Here is a 12,799-nt window from a genome sequence, read left to right on the forward strand (position 1 = left end):
TGGGCCAAGAAAGTGGTGGTGAATGGAGTTAAATCCAGTTGGTGGCCAGTCACCAGGGATATTCCCCAGAGTTCACTGTTGGGGCCTGTTCTGTTTAACATCTGTATCAATGACCTGAGTGAGAGGATTGAGTTCACTCTCAAAAAGTTCATAGTTTATATGAATCTGGATGGGAGCATAGATCTGCTTGAGGACAGGAATGCTCTTCAGAGGGACCTGGACAGGCTGGATCAATGGACTGAGGCCAATTGCATAAGGTTCAACAAGGCCAAGTGCCAGGTCCTGCAATTGGAACACAACAATCCTATGCAATGCTACAGGCTTGGGGCAGAGTAGATGGAAAGCTGTATGGTGGAAAAGGTCCGGGGGGTGTTGGTTGACAGCCAGCTGAATATGAGCTAGCAGTGTAGCCAGGTGGCCAAGGCCAGTGGCATCCTGACTTGTACCAGGAATAGTGTGACCAGTAGGGGCATGGAAATTATTGTCTCTATGTACTGGACACTGGTGAGGCCACAACCTTTAACATTGTGTTCAGTTCTGGGCCCCTCACTGCAAGAAGGACGTGGAGGTGCTGGTCCAGAGACAAGCAACAAAGCTGTTGAAGGATCTGGAGAAAAAGTCTGATGAGTGGCTGAGGGAGCAGGAGTTGTTCAGCCTAGAGGAAGAGAAGGCTGAGAGGAGACATGATCACTCTCTACAAGTTCCTGAAAGGAGGTTGTAGTGAGATGGATGTCAGTCTCTTCTCTCAAGGAACAAGTGACAGGACAAGAGGAAATGGCCTCAAGTCACACCAGGAGATGTTTAGGTTAGGAAAAGCTGCTTCAGTGGAAGGGTTGTTGAGCATTGGGATGGGCTGCCAAGGGAGGTGGTCAGTTCATTTTACCATCCTTGGAGGTATTTAAGAGATGTATAGATGAGGTGCTGAGGGACATGGTTTAATGCTGGGCTTGGCAGTGTTAGGTCAGTGGTTGAACTTAGTGACCTTAAAGGTCTTTTCCAGCTGAAATAATTCTGTGATCCTATGAACTCCCAGAAAGATCTACAAGCAGTGCAGTTTGTGTGTTGCAGACACTTGAACAAATCAGTTAAATTTTGGGAGCTCAGAGGCAATCAAAGCCCCTGAAGGAATGTACAAAGAGAAGCTTCAGTCTCTGGTGCTGCTATGTGAGAGACCTTGGAAGATGATGCAGCTGACTTTTCAGGATGAGCCTGTGAAAAGAAACTTGAGGTGGAGTTTACCGCTATATCAGATCTCAGATCAAATGACTTTTTTTTTTTTTTTTTTTTTTTTTAAATTGTGCTCCTCAGAAGTTGAAGCACTGCTGAGGTGGAGAATTATCAGAGATGACAAATGAGACCATGTCTGCTGCAGAGTATTTATCTTTCAAACGATGCATGAGCAACAGGGGAGAAAAACACGCTGTGGGTACAGATTGAGAATTAATGATATAATGAAGCACTGGGGTAGTAGTGTAATGAGGTGTACAGGTGTATTTATTGTGCTGTACTTCTAAGTCATTTGGTATGAAAAAAATTATTCAAATAAGCTAGCTGTTTTTTTCTTTAATCTTGGTATTGAAGTACTGCTGGAGAAAGAAATTGTTATTCATTTTGCAGTCAAAACGTAACCTTGAATATGCGGTATTTAAAACATTTCTTCAAACTGTGCACAAATCTCTTTTTGTGTATTTAGAGAAGTATCTTCAACTATAATGCACAAATGTAATGCAGCAATTCTTCCTCCACTTTGTGAACCATCAGCAGGCATCAACTCATCTATATTTAACTGATAATGTAATAATCCTAGTATAATAAATCACATTTTCTACAGGAGAGTTGAAGGGCACACAAAGAGGTGAGACGCTTGCACTATGCTCTTCACAAATGGATGTCCCTGGACTTGAAAGCTTGTAGTTAAGACAGACTAAAGAAACAGGGATAGTTGAGGGATGAAAGGGCTGGCAGCAAATACACTACCCTCTTTTTCTGAGTGTGTATGGAGTGTGAAAAGGTTTGAATAGAAATCAGTAGTGGTGGGATACATGAAAACTCTGAGGAAAGGACACTGAAGGTAGAGGGTTATTAGGACTGGGAAGGGTTTAGTGAGGGATGTACATAATGAACCATGGATAGAAAAGGTGTATAAATGTATGCAAAGGAATCTTGAAATAAATTTGTTGATTGTAACTGGGGATTTTTCGTCTTGAGACTGAACTGGGAGAAAAGAACCTGTAGCATGGGTATTTCATCATGCAGGTAGGAGGAAAGGGTTGAAGATATGGATGCCTACACCCTGCAGTTCTCTGGTGGTTGCAACTTTTTGTCCAAAGGTAAGAGCTTGACCTTGAATCACTTCTGCCTGAGGAGGGAAATCAAAGAGGGAAGCCTCCAGGTTCGCTAGCAAAGATGAGCTTTGTGCAGCTTTTCAAAGACGGAAGTGTTGAGTCTTAAGAGAGACCACACACCTCTGAGCGTGAAAATTTTCAGGAGAGATTTAAGGTAGCTTTAGCCTTCCTCTGTCATGTAGATTTCGTCGCTCTTAATAAAAGGCTCCCCGTTGGCTGATTTGGATCCAGTTTTGTAGTTCTTGCAATCTATATGGGATACTCTGATACAAAGTTGTGGGGCTATGTTCTTCTTAAGCACAAAGCTTCACAGACTTAAGTCTAGCCCAAAGTCCTTGATCAGTAATGTCACCAGGGCTAATACCCAGTACAGTTCAACTTAACATCTTATTGTAATGTAAACCCCACGGTAACGTGTAGGAGTCTCCCACCCCACTAAATAAAGAAATGAAACAAAATGTGGGATGTAAAAAAAGTTATTAAATTGCACTCAGATCATTTTTTCCTGATTTTTTTTTTTTCTAAGTCAAAGTACTTTAAACACTTTATGTGTCTTAGTATTCATATCGTACTCAAAAAAGATTCTAAAAATACATGAAATATGTAAATAAAACTGAATTTCATTTTATTGCCTGAACTGAGATCCAGAAAGTATGAAAAGATACTTCAGTCAAAAGTTTTAATAAGTTAAAGAAGTTCATTGCAAAAATATTTTGAAATTTCCTCTCAGCCCTCTTTGCAGATATTTAACAATCACAAGCTTCCCACAAATTGCGTCATATAAGAATGGGTATGCCAATTAAACCAGAGATCTGGCTAATCTAATATTCCACCTCTGACATCAACCAGTTGTGAACACTTAGAAGTGTAAGAGTGAGGAAAGAATAAGCTGCCTTTGGTGTGCACTCTCCTAGCCTCCAGCTACCTGGGACGTTCTAAATCAAGAGCCTTTTTGGATTTTTATTTCAAGGAATTAGTTCAGTTACTTTATGATTTGTGAGTTATAGGAACACTTCCATGCCATTTCAGTAGACTCAGAAGACCTCTGAAAGGATGAAAATTCTACAGCAAAACATGAACTTTTAGAAAATTGAATCAGCAGTAGAAACATGACTTGTTTGACAGCCAAGAACAAAGGAGTCTGTTGAGGACATTCTTAAAAGGGCCAAGTTAAGCATGGATTTTCTTTGGTTAAAATTTCTTTTAAACAGACATGAAAAATCATCAAGATAATAAATGGAATGCTATTCTACAGGCAAAATGGCATTTGCCTTGCAAAATTAAAGCTGTAGTGCACGTGACAGAAGTGTGGCTGGAAAATTTCTGTTGCTAGTTGTGTCTAGAAGGACTTTCCACACTCTACTTTCTCCTGGAAAAACATTTCCGCTCCAGCAGTTAGTTACCTTTGGAAAGTATTTGGTTGAAGTCTCCATCTTTAAATGTGTTTAGTGTTCCAGAGGAAGCATGTTAAAGCAACCTACAGGCGAACTAAGTATAGGAGTTAGATGGGGGCAGGTGCTGCACTCCCACTGAATCAAGTGCTGCTGTCCCTGTACAGAGACAAAATGTGCTTGATGCTGGGTTAGCTACTGGCTTCAGTTTGCTCTTTCCTATTGATTTCTTACCTCCCACTCATGTCAAGGCCTGTGGAAATTAGCAGAGGAAAACCCGTTCCCAGGTAAAAGCTGGATCTTTTGCTTTTATCTGGAGTGAAATTGTTGGAGGAGATAATATTCTGAAATAAAGTAACGGTGCTTGAGAAATCCAGGTTTTCTTTACAAGAACTTCCCGAACGGGGATGAGAGGCTGTTGGATATTGCCTCTTATATTGCACAGATTTTAACCTGAGTGTTCAGTCTTCTTTACCAAGGTAGAGCCCTTTTGTAAGAGATTGGTTTTTCAAGTCTACCATGATTTACACAGAGTTCAGAGTTCAGTGCCAGGATGAATAAGTCCCTTTTCTACATTGTGATCATAGGTTGTTATCTGTGCAATGCTTATCTAGTTGCCAACTTTGTTCTCTACCTCTGTTGCCTGCCTGTCTGCTTCTCCAGTGGAGCAGTGTCATCAGTGCAGTTATGCAGCAGAGCATGAGCTTTGCTACTCAAGACTGCTGTCAACCAGGCTGACTAGCTCAGCAGCACCCCTGGCCTGCTGCAGGCTTCTGACTGAATCATGTCTGGTGAATCTGGAGCAGGATCAGTTCAAATGTGCATGAATCTACTTCCACTGGGCCAGCAAACAAAATAATCACCTCATCTAGTGCAGGACAGTAAATGCATCTGCAGCATGGTGAAATCAAAAGGTTTGGTATTCATAATTTTCTGCTTACTTCACTGATTAACAGTGTTATAGAAAGGAGGGGACAGAGTTGGATTTTCTTCTGTTTTGGTACCTTAGGCCTTCTGTCTAAACACCAAGCATCCTTTAATCTTCATGGCTTGGTTTCTCATCAATCATGTGAGCACTTCTTGGTCTATTAGAGATTAGAGAATAAATTAATTGAGCATGAAAATACAGTAAAGATAAGTCTCACAAACTTGTTTCAGGCTTTCTGACACTCATTTGATCCCAAGTCAGGATAATTATTCCAACTCTGTAGGCAGTTTGGAATAGATACAAGAGGAGCTTTGGGAGACTGTGTTCTCTCTCCTGTCTAAAAAAGCACAGAGGATGTGCTTGCTAACTGCTTGCATTAACTAACTATATTTCTCTTTTACTCCATTGCTTTCCAGCATCAGATATGTTGAAGGGGCAGGTGGAAGCATGCCAAAATTGGTTTTGACTTCATAGTATCAGTAGTTCTTGTATGACGATTCCTCCTTCCAGGCATGTCAGTCAGGAAAGTCATACCAGTAAGCCCGAAGTCATGCAGCAATTGGATTGAACCGGAGGAAATAAAGATACTTCTTAGGAGTGTAAAAAAGATTTAATCCAGAGCGTAAGTAAATGTGGAGACCACTGTTATTTCTATGTGTTTGATAGCACTATAAGGGCCCTTTTTGGACATTCTAGTTAGCTTTTTTCACACTGATTCCTAGATATAGTATCTACCTCTAAAAAACTGATTAAGTAATTTATACTTGCTGTCTAGGAGAGTAAGACCAGGCTTTTCACTAAATACAAGATTTTTCAACAAAGAACTGTAATTGTGAGCTGAAGGCATTTGGGAGATTTTAAGTATGGAGCTATCTTAATATCATTTGAGTATGTTTCACTTGAAATATTTCCTAAGTTTGTTCAGATTTTTCTTGTCAGATTAGGATGGTCCATCTTGAAGCTAAATCTGAGCTGTTAGAAGTATTATCTGTATTTGGATGGGTAAACTTGTGAGCTTAACCTAGTAAAACAAGAGAGCAAAGAAATTTCATGCAAAGAGGTTGTTAGTAATAAATTTGAGTGTGTTGTTTTGCAAAGAATAAACTGGACTTGTTTCCTGTAGCTGAATTAGCCCACCAGAATGATAAAAATGTACTGAAGAAAAAATAGAGAACAAAAATTGAGATCTAGAGGGTGGCTTTGACCTGCCAAGGATATGGAAAGAGTGGAAATGTGACAGTTCTTAGCATGTTTCGTGGAGAAAGATGACTGAGATAGATGTTGCCGGGTATAATGTTTAGGCAAAATTAGTCGAAATTAACTGTTAGTAGGTAGCTTAGCAGTTTCGGGAGAGAAAGACTACCTTCCACCAGTTTAAATGCACACAAAATGAAAAGTAAAGTACAGCATGGAAAATCCAGTGATCTCTGTCTCACTACCAGATGAGTGAGATGACCGCTGGCTATTTAAATGTGTAGATCTAAGTATGGATTGGACAGGGTGCCACCAAGATGCACCAAGAAGTCTGATGCTGAAACCTGACAGAAGAGGCTTGTGTCTCATCCTGGCCATGACGGAAGCTGCTTAGCTTAGAACCATGAGAACATCAAACATTGCAGTGTGTGAGGAGTAAATATAGCTCCCAGTTTGAGAGATATTGAGTTCAGAGTGGAAGGAAGATGGAAACATTTGGGACAAATTCTGTGAATAGTATGGATACGTTCACTGCAGTTGTTCTGTTAAGCTCAGACACCAGATATACTTGAGGGAAGCGTTAGGAGAATGTGTCATGTGTCAGCCTGTACCTCTGCCAGGGTGGCAAGCCCTGTGCTTGCTGAGTGAAGCCCACCTCGGCTGCCTCCCCATGCACCTCATGTGCGAGGGGAGGGTTTCGAAGGCAGTTGAAAAAGCGAAGTACTCAAGTATTTTGCTTTCCTCTAGAGCTTCCAAACACTGCAGAAAACTGAGTTTTATTACCTGTTTTGTATGTTACTGACAATAAATTACACCTTCCAGAAATCTTTATTCTTTCCTTTGTGTGGCAGAACAGACTTTTGGGTCTGAATCTGGTTCTTCTGAGTGGCTTCCTTACTTGCAGTTAGGTCTCCAATGGAGTACTTATTGCTAAGCTTCCTACCATGATACTGAGAGGCAGACAAGTACTTCTCAACTGTTTGGCAAGACACTTTGCTACTTTGCTGCTTTGCTACTCACCTGTGATAGGTAGCTTCAATTGCTTCCATCATCTGACTCCTGCGGCTGGCAAACAATGAGGCAAAATGCTTGCCAGAGGTAGTATAGCTCTCCAGCTTGTTTAATTGATTGTGGAGTAGTTTTTGGTTTAGGAGAAATGTGTTCTGTCTTGAGGACAGTTCCCATAGCTTTGAAATTTTTGTTACTCTTTGATGCAATTGGTTCATGCAAAGTGACCTGGCTTCATCAAAGACAAAATCCATATCTCTATCTGCAGTTACATCCAGCTCAACCTCAAAGCTGATGACAAAGACAATTAACTATTCATAAGCATCTTTTCCTGATACTATGCGTAGCTGCTGTGCAAACATGAAGGGATGCTACCATTCCAGCCTTGATAAACAGCTATTTAATTGCACTTTGATGAATTTACTTTCAGATAAAGGTCTCTTTGACTCTTCAGAGCTGGAACACTGTGTGATGTGTGAAAATACCAGATACTGGCTCACTGGGGCAGGAAATGGAAAAAAAAAATATTACAAATATGATGACATTTCTAAGACATGACAGCAGAGGGTGCCATTGAGATTTGATTTTCGCTTCTCTTCAAGGAAAAAAGCTATACAAGTTGTACAGTGCTTTTCCCCTTTGCATTGAACTGAATAAATAGATGAGAATTTGGAGGAAAAAGAATCATCCACATTAATTCAATACATTTTACAGCACTGTCATTTGTGGCATTGAGATGCTCCATATATTTGATTTATTAGCATTCTGGGCAACTTCCTAAATAAATTCTAAGAACATAACTTTGTGGAACAATCAATTACATTAGTTTGTCACATGCACATGGTCTCTACTAAAGTGTGCAGTATTGTTTATTAACATCTGTGGTATAAACATGTCTTATTTTTAACCTGTATTTATTACTGGCCTGACTTTTATATCTGCTGCTGTTACTTTCCACTAGTTTGTGTTTACTTCATTGTTTACTTCAGTCTATATATTCCCCTATGTTTGTACAGCACCTGGAGCTGTGTGGACTTTGTGAGAATGTTAAGAAAAGTTTCTACGCAAAAAATATGTTTCTATGTTTTCAGAAAAACTTATTGACACATTGCAGCAAACGGGTAAGAACAGAAAGGCATTTAAATCCTTTTTATTGACTCTTCTTATTACCTGCTAGAAACCACAACAGAAAAATGCCAGCATGTAGTGCTGCACACTGTCTCCACAAACATATTGGGGCATGTGCTCCCTGCATCAAACGGTGCAGCATAAACTGTGGCGTGGGAGGAGAAAGCGGAGGTGGGAGGGTGAAATTAGCTGCCAAGAGCAGATCGATGCCAGTTGAGGTTTTGCTGCAGGCTTCTTGGTTCCTGTAAACTGGAGCTAGATGATAATGTTTGCCTTAGAAGCAGTGTTTAGTATATTTACTGTGTTTTGTTTACGTGAGGACTCATGCAATACCTGTTCTCTAGTTTTGATCAGTAGCATTAAGAGTGTCCTGTATACTCTTTGTGATGATCCCTATTTAGTTACATCCTGACTGCACATCCATCTTAAAAAGCAGCTCTTCAGTTCACAGTTTTGGATGTTTTTTTTGTTTTGTGACAACAGCTGACATACATTGCTGAACAGTGCTCATGGGTTTGTGAGGAGAAATTTTAGTTTCATGCTTTACTTGCCATCCCATCTTAACTATTGATCTGATGTACCTTCTAAAACTACTGAATGTTTGTTGACAAATGTGGATGTTGGAATGGACCTTGATAAACTTCTTTTTTTTAACATTTGCCTATGTGAGCAGATAATGTATAAATCTGTCTTGTTATGAAAAGGCACTGAAGGTTTTCAGTGTTTGGATATGAAGAGTGGAAACATCAATGCCCCTTAAAGGATGGTTCGTAGTCATTGTTTTGGTGCACAGAAGTTTATATAGGTCTGTCAGATATTTGAAATCAGTCGATAGTTCAACGCAAATTATTAAATATGTCTTTAACAATAAAATATTTCACTGAAGATCAGTTAAGGCATCGGTGGAAAAAGATTTAACTGAAGATAAAAATGCGTTCATGATCAATACCTATGTTCTGAATTTAGAAAACCTAGACTTGTATACATACAAAAATCAGTCTAGAGTGTAAATGAGTTAGGCATCACGGACATGCTAGAAGCCCTAATTTCAGTCAGACAGCACAATGTTGTCATACTAGCATTTCTGCTTCCATACTACCTATCGAGCTAAAAGTATTGTAAGGGGAAGGACAAATTTGCTGACTCTTATAAATTCTCTGCAGTGGTCATCTCCCTGTATGTCAGCTCTGGCAGCTATTTTAAAACGTAGAAAGCTACAAGGGGAACTAAGCCTGCCTAAAGGTTTATATGTAACATGAGTTGCTCGGAGTGCATTGCATAATCAGATCATGCTGTCTGCAACTTTCAAATCCATGGAAAACCCTTGTGCAATAGATGAGATGTGGTATGTGTTCCTTCAAGCAGCACAGAGGCAGTGTGAAAAGCAGAGAATTTTTAAATAGCATGTATTGTCTTAATCCTCTTCTATTTTCTGGTGTCTGAGATTCCTTAGGCTGTCCCTATACCAGGGTTGCTCTTAAGTAGTCAGTGCCTCTGTGGTGTTGTGATGTGTTGCATTTGCATCTGTGAGAAAGCTTGTGTTGGCAGTCAGGATCCTGCTTATGGCACTTCCTGAACTGTAGCAAACCTCCCTAATTAACTTGTCTGGTTTCTGCTGATTAAATGAAAGGTCTACAAGACTGTAGTAACCAGATTTATTTTAAAGAGAAGATCTGTATCCTCTGTAACCTTTGGATATCACTAACTGTGGAGAAAAACTGTTACTCAAAGAGCAGCTTCTCCTTGAGTCCTTGTGTGTTGATAATAGATTTAGTTCAAAATTTGCTTCTGAAAGTTTTTTCAGCCATAGGAAAATATCAAAAGACATGAAGACAAACATCAATTACTGTTATACTTGAGGACCTAAGATTTTTCTGGATCTCCTCAGAGATGGGTAGTCATGAGCTCATGGGGTTGTCTGTGGTCAGCTGTGTAGTATTATATTTAGAAGAAGGAGAACAAGGGAATTTCTGGATGTAGTATGAAGCAATGGATTTACGTAAACATTAATATAAGGTAATGGAGGAAGACACAAAACGACCCAGGAAACTACAGGCTGGTCAGCCTCACCTCCATCCCTGGAAAAGTGATGGAACAACTCATCCTGAATGTTATCACTAAACATATGAAGGATAAGATGGTTAACGGGGGGATCAACATGGATTCACCAAAGGGAAATCCTGTTTGACCAACCTGATAGCATTCTATGGCTAGCTAGATGAGAGGAGAGCAGATGTCATCTACCTTGACTTCAGCAAGGCTTTTGACACTGTCTCCCATAACATCCTCAGCAGAAAGCTCAAGCAGTGTGGCTTGAATGAGTGGACAGTGAGATAGATCGAGAGCTGACTGAATGACAGAGCCCAGAGGGTGGTGATCAACGGCACAGAATTGAGTTGGAGGCCTGTGACCAGTGGAGTCCCAAAGAGATCGGTTCTGGGGCCAGTCTTGTTCAACATCTTCATCAGTGACCTGGATGAGGGGACAGAGTGTACTCTCAGCAAGTTCACTGATGACACCAAACTGGGAGGACTGGCTGATTCCCCAGAAGGCTGTGCTGCCATTCAGTGGGATCTTGACCAGCTTGAGAGTTGGGCAGAGAGGAACCTCATGAGGTTCAACAAGGACAAGTGCAGAGTCCTGCATCTGGGAAGGAACAACCCCATAACCAGTACAGGCTGGGGGTCGAACTGCTGAAGAGCAGCTCTGCAGAGAGAGACCTGGGAATGCTGATTGATAATAAACTGAACATGAGCCAGCAATGTGCCCTTGTAGCCAAGAAGGCCAATGGCATCCTGGGATGCATCAAAAAGAGTGTGGCCAGCAGGTCAAAGGAGGTTCTGCTCCCCCTCTACTCTGCCCTGATGAAGCCTCATCTGCAGTCCTGTGTCCGGTTCTGGGCTCCTCAGCTCAAGAGGGACAGGGAACTTCTGGAGAGAGTCCAGCGCAGGGCCACCAAGATGATCAGGGGACTGGAACATCTTTCATACAAGGAAAAGCTGCTGGAACTGTGGCTGTTTAGTCTAGAGAAGAGGAGATTGAGGGGAGATCTTATTAACATTTACAAATATCTAAAGGGTGGGTGTCAGGAGGTTGGGACATCCCTTTTTTATGTAGTAGCTAGCAAAAGGACAAGGGGTAATGGGATGAAGCTGCAACACAAAAAGTTCCACTTAAATATAAGAAAAAACTATTTTACTGTGAGGGTGCTGGAGCAGTGGCACAGGCTGCCCAGAGGGGTTGTGGAGTCTCCTTCCTTGGAGGTCTTCACGACCTGCCTGGACATGTTCCTGTGCGACCTGACCTAGATGAACCTGCTTCTGCAGGGGGATTGGACTAGATGATCTCTAAAGGTCACTTCCAAGCCTTCCATTCCATTCCATTCCATTCCATTCCATTCCATTCCATTCCATTCCATTCCATTCCATGCTGAGTGCTTGGTTTGATGCTGATGTCTGGGATGACTCAACTAAGAAGCTCAAATGTGATCTTGTTCTATCTGTTTTATTAAGTGCATCTAAATTAACTTCACAAACTCACGTAACAGGTTTTCTATCCAATTAATGAGATGTGTGCTGTTAGGTATAATCCCTCAATACTTCTGTACCCATGTCATGGGTTTGTGTGGATCTGCATTTTCCTTGATAACAGGAGAGGGAGCTGCAGTGCTGGTCCCTATAAGCAGTTCTTGAAACATCCTGGCTCTGAGGTGGACCCACCTCCAGCCTGGCCAGGCCAATCTGGGGCCTCTGCGATCACTATTTAGGTATGGGAATTTGAAGTGCTTGGGAGGAGGTGTAAGAGCAGTACAAGATGGAGGCAACCACATGGACCCTACAGTCAGAGAAAGTGGAAGGAAGGAGGAGCACTAGACCAGAGACCCCTCTGCAAGCTGGGGTGAGAATGCAGGCTGTAGCCCTGCAACCCATGGAGGACAATGGCAGCACCGAGAGCAACCAGCAGCTCCATGTGAGTTCCCCCAGACGGGTGAGAGACTGTGTGAGGAGACGGCCATGGTGCAGGCCATGCTGGAGAGCCTGCGGGCCGCAGAGCAGACCCACACGAGAGGTGGAGGGGAGCTGCAGCCCTCGGGCTGAATGCATGCCAAAGTGGCCTATGTAGGGCTGCCCAATGTGTGAAAGACTTTTTGCTGGAGCAGGAAGGACTGGCAAGGAGTTCATGTGCCCTGAGGTGAGACAAACCACAGGAACCATCAGGAAAGGACTGACTGAAACCCCCGTTCCCTGCCCCCTTGAGCAATATAGAAGGTAGAGACACTAGGATCAGGGTTCTGGGGGAAAGGGCTGATTATGCTCTTCATTGTCATGCCACTCCATGTGGTTTTCCGTTTCTTATTTTTTTTGATTGGTGGCAGGTTAAATTAATTTTTGGTTTTTTTCCCCAAGTTGAGTAGCCTTGTCTGTTTTGCCTGGGACCAGGAGTGGTAAGTGAGGCCTCCCTGTCCTTAGGGTGTTCCAGAACCCCTTGGTGCCTAATTATGATTTTTGGTTCATAGATAGGCCTAAACCACATGACCACAAATAACACTTGCTTTCTTTAAAAGGAAATTATAGAAATTATTTTTTTAAATATCTATTAGTCTTTGTTCTAAACAAAAAAAATAACACTTCCAGGAAAAAATCTGTACACATGAGGATCTGTACGTAACATAAAATCAAGATTCTGACATTCGTAGAATCTTAGAATCATGGAATCATAGAATCATTTTAGTTGGAAAAGACCTTTAAGGTCATTGAGTCCAACCATTAACCTAATGCTGCCAAGCCCAACATTAAACCATATCC

Source organism: Colius striatus, chromosome 4, assembly GCF_028858725.1.
Source record: "Colius striatus isolate bColStr4 chromosome 4, bColStr4.1.hap1, whole genome shotgun sequence".
Classification (NCBI taxonomy): domain Eukaryota; kingdom Metazoa; phylum Chordata; class Aves; order Coliiformes; family Coliidae; genus Colius; species Colius striatus.